At 36.8% G+C, this 13,023-nt stretch overlaps 1 pseudogene; it reads left to right on the forward strand.

Annotated features, from left to right (window-relative positions):
* Positions 1-2,689, forward strand: part of LOC102876303 — a 146,422-nt pseudogene extending 143,733 nt beyond the window's left edge.
* The last annotated feature ends 10,334 nt before the right edge of the window (positions 2,690-13,023 follow it).

Here is a 13,023-nt window from a genome sequence, read left to right on the forward strand (position 1 = left end):
TACATAGCTGACACCAGACAAAATAGGAAGGCTGGCCAGCTCAGTGACAAACTGAGCACAACTTTGAATCTCACTATTTTAAGTTTAAATATTTCCTTAGACACAATCTGTCACTGGGACAGGGTAAGGTTGGTTAACTTAGCTGTCATTTTCTTACATGTAAAATGATAATAATAAAATTCTACCACCCATATTAATAGAAAGAATTAAAAATGTGTAAAAATGAGCTTATTTGCTTCATGTTTCATTAATACCTGCAAAGTATTTGTTTATAATAACAAGACAAGCTGCAATGACTGAGACAATTGAAGATAGATGATATGTCTTAGTGAAGATTCTGTGGGGAAAAAACTATCACTAAGATTTACATAAAGATTTTAAGAAATCCTCTCACACTGTTAAAGAGGCATCAGGTTCAAAACTGTAGATCAGGAAATGGACTAGAAATTCTGACAGTTTTATGCGTTTGCAGAGAGCCCTGGTAGTATACTGCCGTTCAGAAAGTCAGCGGTTTGATCCAGCCAGCTGCTCTGTGGGAGAAGAAAAAAAGATTAACCCATCTGCTCTCATAAAGATTTATAACCTCGAAAATCCTATAAGGAACTTTTCCTTTGTCCTATATTGGGTCACTGTGAATCAGAATGCTTTCAGTGGCAGTGAATTTTGTCCATTTGCAATCTACAAACCTGTTTTTGCTCTTTTGACCTTGAACTGACTGGATGAATGCCAGTCATGTTTTGGAGGATGATCCACTTAGTTTAAGGTCAACTGATTTAAATGCTAGTCTTGTGTAAATATCTTAAGCACCATCTAAACCAGTGTTTGGCTAAACAAATGGGCAAGATAGCCCAGCAATATCATTTGAAGAGTGTGAATAAATGAGAAGCTGAGGACTCTAAATGCAAATTTTGGATATCTTATTCTTCCCATTTTCTTTTTTTAAAAAAAAAATTGAAGGTTAGTGGTTATGACTGGTTGTATTTGTCAGTGCATGCATTTCAACTTTGCTTTATTTATATGTATTTTTGTTTGTTTTTCTTTGATGACATTATAGAGATTTAGTCTTAAAAATATTTATTGAGAACTCATTTCAATGAAATGGAAAATTTGCATATTGAGTTTTTTTTTTTGCCATTAGGAACTCTTTTACAGAAATAGTTTGACCATAATTACAACAATCTGCAACCCTTCCCCCTCCCATAAAGATCATTAATGTTTCAAGTTAAGGAGGGGAAAGAACTCATTGTGGGTTCAAATAGTTTTAATGTGACTGTTGAAATCTCATGGAAGTGTGTTGTAGGGCTCACTAAGCACAATACTGAAACAGAAATGCAAAATTATAATTTTACTAGAACTTTGTTTTGTTTACTAAACATTTTCTTTTTAAGGGAATTTAATTTGTTACTCAGGAACTTGAAAGCAGTAGGACATTTAGTTTCCTCATATTTCACAGATTGTATTCCCCTATGACTTAGGGAAAGGATTCTTGGGTTCCATACCTCTTCTGCCAGTGTCCTACATTTTTCTGACAAGAGAGCCTGCATCCAGATATTTGTGATTGTCTGATAAATTGCTATAATGTAATGGCAAAAGCAAGAAAACAAAATCATTAACATCCATGGAAACAGCAGTCAAGTATCAAATAATATATTGTACTGGACAAATCTACTGCAGAAGATCTCTTTAAAATATTAAGAAACAAAGATGCCACATTGTGTACAAAGGTGCACCTGACCCAAGCTATGCTATTTTCATTCACCTTATATGAATATGAGAGCTGAACAGTGAATCAGGAAGAGCAAGAGAGAGAATTGGTGTATCTGAATTGCAGTTTTGGTCGTGAATACACTATAATTCAAGTTTAGCATAATTTGCTTCATATTTATCTCCTTTTTAGAAAGCTTAACTTAAATTTGACTGCTGAACTCAAGTCTACTATAATAGCTTTCAGATTGTTCACACATGTGTTTGATTTAAGAGTTGTGTCTACTAATGTAAAAAAAATATTAATGCTTTGCTATGTGTCAGGCACTGTTAGATACTGGGGTTAGAATGATAAGCAAGACATCCAAAGACCTGCTTTTACAGTTTACATTTAGAAATCAAGGTGGTTAAGTAAATTATGCCACATTGTGGATAGAGGACAGTGAAAACTCAAAACATGTTTCTGAAGCGTCAGAACTGATTCATTGCTAACCCTCCTTCCAGTGGTTTTACAGAGGCTGTAAGTCACATAGGACTCTTCATGGCTTTCTCCAAAGCATTTGAACTGGGGTAAGTTGATCAGTTGGACTTGTGTGTGGCTCACAGTGAGATGGTGACTTTTGGTCCCAGGAGGAGCCTTCAGTTCATCTCACCTTTTCCAGTTTATGTCAGTCATAAACATCCAGGACAGAAAACTGCTTTCTGGGGTCATTTTGTGCCATCTTCCCTACATAGACAATTGTGAATATGATGTGTGAAAAGGAACATTGAGTCTGTGTCTTATGACATCTGGCCACCTAAAAAGTATTCCATATGTAAATATTGCCATAGCTGGCTTTGTTGCTTTCCTCAGACATTTCTGTGGGACTTTGATGGCCATGTGATGGATAAGCATCTAGCAGCTTCCAGAACTCCAGAATTAATGCTGTCTCTGTGTACCACTCTTAAGCTAGCTGACATATACCTTTCAACACTGCTGTTTTAATTGATGTTTGCCTTTTTTATTGGAACTACAAGTTTAAATGTCATGGGAATTTCATGGTCAATAAAGATTACCTCCAAAAAAATCTACATTTTAAAAACAGTCACCCATGTTCATATTTGCTTTGTAGCTTTGTGTCCAAGTCTTGTGTTTTTCAATATATCTAGATCTACAAAGAGATTGATGTAAATGTTTTCATTTAAACATTAGTTCTAAAAAAAAGTTAATTTTGTTTTAATATTGTTGAAGGCCAATCCTGAAATATATAAAGAACACTGGTGGCCTAGTTGTAAGAAATTATGTTGCAACCCCAAAGGCACGAGGTTTGAATCCATCAGCTGCTCTACAGGAGAAGGATGGACAGTTTCCTCCCTTGTGATTAACTGCCTCTGAAAACCCGTTGAAGGGCAGTTATGGGTTGCTTCTGACTTGGCAAACAACAACTATACCAAATATAAAAATGATGATAAAATAGTTAAGAAGGGAAAAATAGAAGAGTATGTTTAGAAGAAAAGGAGAGAAAACATCTTCAGTGAAAAGAAGGAAATCAGCGTGTTGAGTAATAGAAATATGTTTGTACTGGAAAAATTGAGTAGGAAGGAAGAAGCACAGGGGAGAAAAAGAATGGAAAAATAAAATAGACTATTTGATTAATAATAAAATAGATGTAGAGAAACCAGTTAAGAAGCACAAATTGAGGGCCAGATTTCCATCATCTATGTTGTTGAGGGCGCTCTGATAGCCTAGTGGTAAGAGCCGGGCTGCCCCCAAGAGCACAGTTTGAATACACCAGCTGCTTCACAAGAGAAGCATGGACAATCTCCTTATATGCAATATATTGCCTCTGAAAACCCGAGGGAGGGTCAGATATGGGTCCGTTGTGACTCAATGGCACACAGCAACAATAACAACAATCTTGTTGTTAGGTGCTATTGAATCCAGCAGGATTTATGGTGACCGTTTTAGCAACAGGACTGAACCTGGTACTGTCCTGTGCTATTCTCATCATACATTCTCTGACATACACGAGCCTTTTGTTGCAGTCATGCTGTCAATCTGTCTCCACTCTTTCATTGACCCTCCACCTTTCTAAGAATGATGTTTCTTTCCAAGAAATAGCCTCTCCTAGCAGCATGCCCAAAGTACATGTGACAGAGTTTTGTTATTTTTGCCTGTAAGGTGACCTCTGGCTGTACCTTCTCTGGGACACATCAGCTTGTTCTTTTGGCAACCCATGGGATCTTGAGTACTCTTTTTCAACAGCACAACTCAGAGGCATCAGTTATTCTTCTGTCATCATTACTCATTGGCAAATGTTCAGTTGTATATCAAGTGATTAAAAAGACTTTCCCAGTGCAATATGTATCCTGATATCCTGACTGCTGATACTAAAGGTGTTGATTGTGGATCCAAATAAGATGAAATAATTGACAACTTCAGACTTTTCTCCATCTATCAAGATGCGGTTTATTGGTCCAAGAGGTGAAGATTTTTGTATTCTTGATGTTGAAATGTGCAATCTTAACCTAAAAGTTGGCTTTTTTTTTTACCATTCTGTGAAACCTCTTTTGGTCTCCAGCTACCTTAACTGCAGACATGTGTTCTTGTTCAAAGCTGTGGGACTAGGATAAGAGAATATAGGATTCACATTCATTCTTCCAAAGGTTAGCCACAATTTGCTGTGATCCACACAGTCAAAAGCTTTTGCAAAGTCAGTGAAACACGTATAGACATTCCTCTGGTACTTTCAGCCAAGATCAATTTGGCATTGGTGACAATGTCTCTAGTGTCTCTAAACCCAGCTGTGTTTCTGGTAGTTCTCTGTTGATGGTACTGTTCCAAGTTGCTTTTGGATTGTCTTCAGTAAGATTTTGTTTACATGTGATATTATTGATATTGTTCAGTAATTTCCACACTCTGGTAGGTTATCATTTTTTGGAATGAGACTAAATATGGATCTCTTCCAGGGTGTTGTCCAGGTAGCTGTCATTCAGATTTCTTGGCCCAACCTGGTGAGCATGTCCAGGGTAGCATCTGATTGTTGAAATATGTCAATTGGTATTTCATCATTTCTTGGGTCCTTGCTTTTTGCCAATTTTTTCAGAGCAGTTTGGACTTCCTCCTTCCTCATCATTGCCTCTTAATCATATGTTGTTTCTTGAAATTCTTCTGTGTCAGCCAATTCTTTTTGGTTTAGTGTCTGATTCACACCATTCCTGATTTTAAACTATTCCAGTATTCCCTTTCTCTGTTCAGACAACAGCTATTGGTATAGGTTTCATAAGAGCATCTTTAAAGCAATAAAAGACAATGACCTTCCCCCCCAACCTATAATAAAGAGAATAAAGTTTTCTTGGGAAATACACACACACACACACACACACACACACACACACACACGCACACACACATTTATATAAATGGGGGCGCGGATCACTTAGTAATAGTGAGTTGTGCTGCCAATCCAAAGGCACGTGGTTTGAATACATAAGCTGCTCTATAGGAGATAGAATGGGCAATCTCCTCTTTTGTGTTTTACAGCTTTTCAAAAACCACTGGAGGTGGTTCTGACTCATTGACACATAACGTTGTTGTTGTTGTTGTCGTCATCGTTGTGTGCCGTCAAGTTGCTTCCAACTCATAGCAACCCTATGTACAACAACCCTAAACACTACTCTGTTCTATGCCAACCTAATTGTCCCTGACAAACCTACTCCCACTACTCCAATCACTGATTGATCCATCTCATCGAGGGTCTTCCTCTCCTGTGCTGTCCCTCCACTATCCCAAACATGATGTCCCTCTCCAAGGACTGGTCCTTCCTTGCAGCATGCCCAAAGTATGTCAGACGAAGCTTCAGATTCCTTGCCTTCATGGAGCAGCCCAGTTTCACCCTCTCCAGGATGAACTTGTTTGTTCTCCTAGCAGTCCATGTTATATTCAACATGGAATATAACACCACAGCTTGCACCACAGCTCAAAGGCATCAATTCTCTTTCTATCATTACCAGTCACTGTCCAACTCTCTGATGCATGGCACATAATTGCGAAGAATATAGCCTGGATCAGGCACACCTTAGTCTCCAGCTTGACGTTGTTGCTCTTCAGTACTCTAAAGAGGTCTCTGACAGCTGACTTTCCCAATACAATTAATCCCTTGATTTCCTGGCTGCTGGTACCAACAGTGTTGACTGTGGAGCCAAGTAAACTAAAACTGTTAACTATCTCAATCTCTTCACCGTCCATACTGATGCTGCCAATGGCCCAGTGGTGAGAATCTTTGTTTTCTTGATGTTGAGCTTCAGTCTGTATTGAAGACTGCAGTCCTTGACCTTCTGCAGCAAGTGCTTCAGGTCCTTCTCACTTTTCAGCAAGCAGGTTTGTGTCATCTGCATAATGCAGGTTGTTGATGAATTTTCCATCAGTCCTGATGCCACATTCCTCCTTGTACAGCCCAGCATTCCAGATAATCTGTTCTGCATACAGATTGAAAAGGTATGGAGACAGAATACATCCCTGGCAGACCCCTTCTCGATTTTGAACCATGTAGTGTCTCCTTGCTCTGTTCTAATGACTGCCTCTTGGTTCAAGTATAGGTTTCACATAAGTACAATCAAATGTTCTGGGATTCCCATCCTTCTCAGAGTCAGCCACATCTTGCTATGATCCACACAGTCAAAAGCCTTTGCATAGTCAAACACAGATAGACATTCCTCTGGTACTCTCTGCTTTCTGCTAAGATCCATATAACATTAGCTATAATATCCTTAGTAACACCACCTCTTCTAAACCCAGACTGCACATCTGGCAGTTCTCTGTTGATGTGTTGCTTTAGTAATTTTCAGATAATTTTCAGCAGAATCTTGCTTGCATGTGATAGTCATGATATTGTTCAATAATTTTGGGTCACCTTTCTTTGGAAAAGGAACCAATATTAATCTTTTCCAGTCAGTTGGCCAGCTGGCTGTCCTCCAGATTTCTTGGCACAACTTAGTGAGCACATCCAAGGCAGCGTCTTATTGTTGAAATATGTCAATTGGTATGCTGTTGACTCCTGGAGCCTTGTTTTTTGCCAATTCTTTCAGAGATACTTTAACTTCCTCCTTCTTCACCACAGGCTTTTGCTCATATGTTATTTCTCTTGAGTCTTAATTAGCTGAAAGCTGATAGTCCAGCCCGTTTTTGAAGATATAAATTGCACAGGAGGAGATTGTTCATCTTTCTTCCATGTAGCTGCTGATGGAGTCAAACTTCCAGAGAGATACTGCCTTTGGACTAGCACCTCAATTCCCTATAGATTATACCACCAGATCTACCTTAAGTGTGTGTGTGAATGTGTGTACATTTCATTTCTCCCCTTTTTAAACTTATATTTTCTCTATATTAAGCAAGTTGTATGAAACTGTTACAGGATACAAGGGAAAATGTCTATGGTAAACCAGTGATGAAATTATATATATTTGTAAAGCCCATCTTTAAAATATTTTGTCTTATATGTAAACACAGTAAAACCAGGAAAGAACATTGGCTAAAGGTGGTAGTGGTGGGGAAGAGAGAGAAAATATTGAAGGAGGAGAGAAATATGGTGGGATGGAGTAAGGATGGGTGTTGCCTGGGTTCAGCATGGAGAAGCCTTTTGCATATCAGTGTAAGGACTCTAACTTTGACTACATTGAGAAGCCCCTGATTGGTGTTAAAGTAGGGAAGCTGTATGAACTGGTTTGCTCTTGAAAAGGCTTATTGTGATTACTGTATATTGAGAACAGATTGTGAGGCAGGAAGAGCAAAAGCAGGGATCCTGTTAGGAGGCAATTATAATAATCCTGCATGAGGAGATGGTATCTATCTAGTTATTGTGTGTTTAAAGCTACATGGACTGTGTGGAGAGATGTGCTCGAGCAGCTATTTCTCCCTAATTTTCAGTCTCTACATATTTTCCCTTTGTAGTTCAAATCTTCTGTAAAAGTGAAAGAGAAATGAGAATTACATTGCACAGTATTTTAGCCATTTCCAGTAATAAGATTGCTATGAGTTGGAATCTTTGCAAGGCAGCAAATAACACCATTAATAATATTCATAATCTGAATTTTGCAAAAATATTACATTTTGTCATTTTCACAGCATTCTTATATAAATATGTATTGCCAAACCCTACTGTCACAGTAGCCTGTGCTTAATAGATGAGCGTTCCAAGGTTTATAGGACATGCAAAATTTACTTTCCAAGACTGCATATAGACTTCAGTGAATATGCACACATTAAGGCATATGCTTTATGCGAATATGATCATGTGAGTATGTTTCACCAATAGCCATCCCTTTATACAGACTGAGAATGGAATACATTTCAAGAATTTGTTTGTTTAAAAGTGTATCCTTCATGAATAGTGGCTAAATGTCAATCTGAAAGATAGTATTTCTTCTTAGAATTTGATCCTTGTAAATTATTTAGAGAAAATTCTTTATAAATAAATGAAAACATTGATACTTTTACCCTTTAGAGTAATTTCTTTTTCTGATCCACCTTGAGTTGATCTTTGTGTATGGTGTGAGATGTGGATCCTGTTTCAGCTTTCTGCACGTGGAAATCCAGTTTTGCCAGCACCATTTGTGAAAGAGGTTGTCGTTTCCCCATTTGATAGCTTTGATTTCCTTGTCGAATATCAGTTGACCCTAGATAGCTGGGTCTATTTCTGGGTGCTCAATTCTGTTTCATTGGTCTATGTACCTGTCATTGTACTAGAGCCATGCTGTTTTGGTTACTACTGCTGAATAGTAGGTTTTAAGGTCAAGGAGTGCTATGCCTCCCACTTCATTTTTGTTTCTCAGAAGTGTTTTGCTCATTCAGGGTCTCTTGTCCCTCCAAATATACTTGACAATTTCCCTTTCAATCTTCTTGAAAAAATAAATTTGATATCTGAATTGGGATTGCATTTAACATGGAGATTGCTTTTGTAAGGATTGTCATTTTCATAATATTGAGTCTTCCTATCCCTTGAACAGGATACTTTTTTTGGTTTTATTTGTTTCTTTAGGTCTTTTATTTTGTCTTGCAGAAATGCTCTGTAGTTTTCTTTGTATAGGGCTTTTGTACCTCCAATTAGGTTCACTCCTAAGTATATCAATTTGTGGCTGGCTATTGTAAATGGTATTATTTCCTTGATTTCCTTCTCTGAGTTCTCTGTTGCTGTAGAGGAATCCCACTGAATTTTGGATATTGATTTTATATCCTTATATCAATTATTCTTTTTAACTATAAGCTTAAACTCAGCAGAAATTGTTAAAATGTCACAAAATTTTGTTCTATTGTATGAGGTATTGCTATGAGTTGCAATAATCAACAACAAAAAAATATAAAATAGAAAAAGTATGGTAAAATTAGACACATTTTCCACATTTTTTGCTTTATATTTACATATTTATATATAAGTGATGGTTACTTTTTGCTGAACAATGAGTACTAGATACAGAATGGTCTTTTATATGTCAAAATATTTCTGGCAAAGATGATTTATGTAGAAGGAATATTAAAAATAAGACTCATGGATTTTTCTTTTAACCTACATGAAACTTTGAATACAATTAAAATTTTCATATGTGTGTCAAGGAAAATAGCATAAATAACTTCTATGTCACTTAATTTAAATTTAAAGTAGACTTTAAGTGTTTTAGAGAAAGGACAAGATGTTTTTGAAATTGCTGTATGTTATTGTAGCTGATAGGTTTTATATTTTGTATTCAGAAATATATCATGTATCAGCTACTGCAAAATTTAAATAGAAAGAAAGAAAGCAAAACCTGAATGAGCAAATGTACCTTTCTAGTCAAAAGGAATAATGTATCACTTGAATTGTGTTCTTGAATTGCCATTTGTCTAGTAGATTGAATTTTTTATCATAACAGCAATAAAATGCAAAAAGGCAGATTAAAATAGTGATATTTATGAAAATATTTCAGTGCATAAGATAGGAATTTAAACTTATGGTTCACATAAGAGTAATCCATTTCTTCCTTCCAAATGTGTTTATTTAGAAGATTAGTATTTTATGTTTAAATCACTCTTTATTGGAATAAAATTTCAATTATCCTATTCCCCATTGAAGATGTACTACAATATGTATAAAAATACAGTTCATATTCAGATATCAAACTGACAAGCTTTTGCAGTGTGCAGAATCGGTGGTCTGTATAGTCCTCTTGAATTATTCTTTCTGAGCTCTTTTGTAGGGACTGACCCTGGGACAGCTGTAGGATTGGTGCTAAGTATGGATCATTGCTATTTAATGTGTGCTCCTGTACTATTTAGGGAGCTCTGGTGGCCCAGTGGCATGAAGCTGCACTGCATTCCTGAAGGCCACCAGCTTCTCCAGGCTGAGCAGTCTCCTCCCAAGCATTTAACTGCCTCTGAAAACCCTCGGGAGGGTCAGCTGTGGGTTAGTTCCGACTCCATGGTACACAACAACAGCAAACAACAACTGTTCTATTTATGAAGATCACATACTTTTTCTTCCCCCACCCCTTCTTCTTTCTCTTTGCTTTGTAGTTAGTTTAATTCATCTATTCAGCATTGTTACTAAATACTTGCTGTATGATAGGCATTATTCTAAGGGCTAGAAGTACAGCTCCTTACTTGCTTCACATGTATAATTTTGTTAGATAGGTGGATAACAAACAATATAAACTATTAAAAATATTTACTATGAATAGGGCAGGAAAGGAAATATGAGTATAGCATAATGCTATATTAGGTGAAAGAAGTCTGCTCAGAAGAAGTAGGCCATAGCCTAAGAGCAAACCATTTCTTCCCTCATGTTTTATTCTGCCCTTCCTCCTACTTCATCAGTTTATAATAGCTTGGCTCTATTCATAGTTTCCATTGTACTCACAGTTGAAGTCAGTGTTCTACCATCTTCCTGTCCACTCATCCTCAGATAAGTCTAGTCTCTCTATGTATGGGAACACTCAGATGAGCATAGTCTCTATGCTAGAGAGACTCATGGCTTTGTCATACCTTCTTTTTATTTCACTTTAAGAATATACTCCCTATTATCTGGAATCCCTAGTTAATATTTAAATGTTCATTATTAAATTAGGAGAACTCTGGTGTCCTAGTCTGTGGTGAGTTGCGCAGCAGCAACACGTGTGTGTGTCTGGCAGTTCAAATACATCAGTGGCTTCATAGGAGAAAGATGAGAGAGCTCTTGTTTATATTTGTAACCTCAGAAACCCACTGCAGGGACACTGTGAGTCAGAAATGACTTGATGGCATGGAGCTGGAAGCTCAGATCTACCTAAAGACAAAAGAAAGAGATTAACTTCTCTAAGAACTATGATTGGAAACCAAAGGCAGATATTCTACTTTGACACACAGTAACCGATTTTGACCATGAATTGGAATTAACTCAATGGCAACTGGCAGTTATTACCTACGGTAGGCCTTCCTGTTCTTTCTGCTGCATCTGATCACAATCATCTTAGTGTAACACACCATATTATATCTCCTTCTTTTATACATCTGCCATCACTTTGCATTGTTTGTGTGACATCTTTACCCCTCCAAAATTCCAGATACCACCTCCTCCTATAAAAGCCACAAGCTGTTCCTTAAGGACCAAAATAATTTCTATTTATATTTGTTTTTCCAAAGCCTAGTACAGTGTCAGAAGGAGACAAGTGTTTTGTTTTTAAACAAATTAATAGCTTCACTGGACTTGTTCTTATGATAACTCAGCCTACAAATATGGTCCTTTGCTATCATATACCTAAAAGATTAAATTAAGCCATAAAATGTGACATAATGAATCAATTTAAGTAACTCAGTGCATTCTTGTTGATAAAATAAAATATAAAAGATACATTAGTAACTAGTTTTTCCTCTTGTACTGTTTATTTTTTCTCTTCCAAAGAGAGCAGGATCCTCAGTCACATTTAGAATTAATAGGAAGAAATATTACAGACATGGAGAAAAACAGCATCATTATGTATAAATTTTAGACTGCAAAGTAAAATTAGATAAATAATTTGATGATCTGTAAGATTCATTATGAGGCAATTAATTATGCAGTTCACTTTAAATTATAGTGTAACACTAAGAAAAATACTATGTGCTAAAGGAACATCTTGTATGTTTGATAGCATTATGAATTCACAGAAATTAGTATGTATTTTGTGATTTCACATGGAAAAATTTTAAACATCTTTTGAAATTAATATTTTTAAAGACAATTATGTTAAGACTATTTGGTTGCAAATACTTTTACTTGTACCCATCACACCCTCCCAACATGGAAAATAGTCAGAGTTTATTAATTCTGATAGTTTTTTAAAATTTTACTCTTTTTAAAAAATGAATAAATAAAATGTAACTATTGAAAAATTAGCTCTCTTTACCTCTAAATATTTTGGCATAATTCCAATATTTCTAATGAAGTATTTTAACTGTACCCTAAATGAGATAGATTGAACACAATGACTGGGGTAATAGGGGCAGGTGTGTCATAGACAATGAGATTGGCTCAACATAAGACAGAGTTCAGAGTTACTGTGTGTAGAGTCGCTGTGAGTTACAGGTGACTTGATGACACATAACAACAATATATAATTTCACTACTTTTAATATTGGTGTTAAGAATGCTGTTCTTTGTTCCTCATTATATTCTTAGGATAAGAAGTTAACTCCATAGAAGGCAACAATATAAACATACATATGCATAAAAGGCAACAATATAAAAATGCATATGCTTTAACTTTAGTATTTTGGGTAAGCATAGCCCTATTAAAAGAATTTTTGTATCTTGCTCGTCATAAAATGTTCATTACTGTTGTTGTTATGTGCCGTCGAGTCGTTTGCGACTCATAGTGACCCTGCACATCAGCCCGAAACCCTGCTCTATCCTTTGCCAATCGCATTGCCTCTCACACACCCATCCCGATTACCCCAGTCACTGAATCAATCCATCTCATAGAGGGTCTTCCCCTCCTCCACCCTACGAACCATGATGTCCCTCTCCAAGGACATGTTCTTGCAACATGACCAAAGTATGTCAGGGAAAGCCCCAGAATCCTTGCCTCCAAGGAGTAGCCTGGTTTAACCCTCTCCAGGATAAGTCTGTTTTCTTGGCAGTCCGGGGTACATTCAACACTCTTCTCCAGCACCACAGCTCAAATGCATCAGAAACTGAGAAAAATTAAACCGAATTCACAGGAGCCAAAATATGACATTTATTTCATTCCACCTGAATTTCAGAATCATCTCAGGAACAGGTTTGAGGCCTTGAACACTAATGACCGAAGACCAGATGAGTTGTGGGAGGATGTCAAATGTATCATCCAGGAAGA

The sequence above is a fragment of the Elephantulus edwardii genome, unplaced genomic scaffold, assembly GCF_000299155.1.
Source record: "Elephantulus edwardii isolate Elephantulus edwardi_28Jun2011 unplaced genomic scaffold, EleEdw1.0 scaffold00290, whole genome shotgun sequence".
Taxonomy (NCBI): domain Eukaryota; kingdom Metazoa; phylum Chordata; class Mammalia; order Macroscelidea; family Macroscelididae; genus Elephantulus; species Elephantulus edwardii.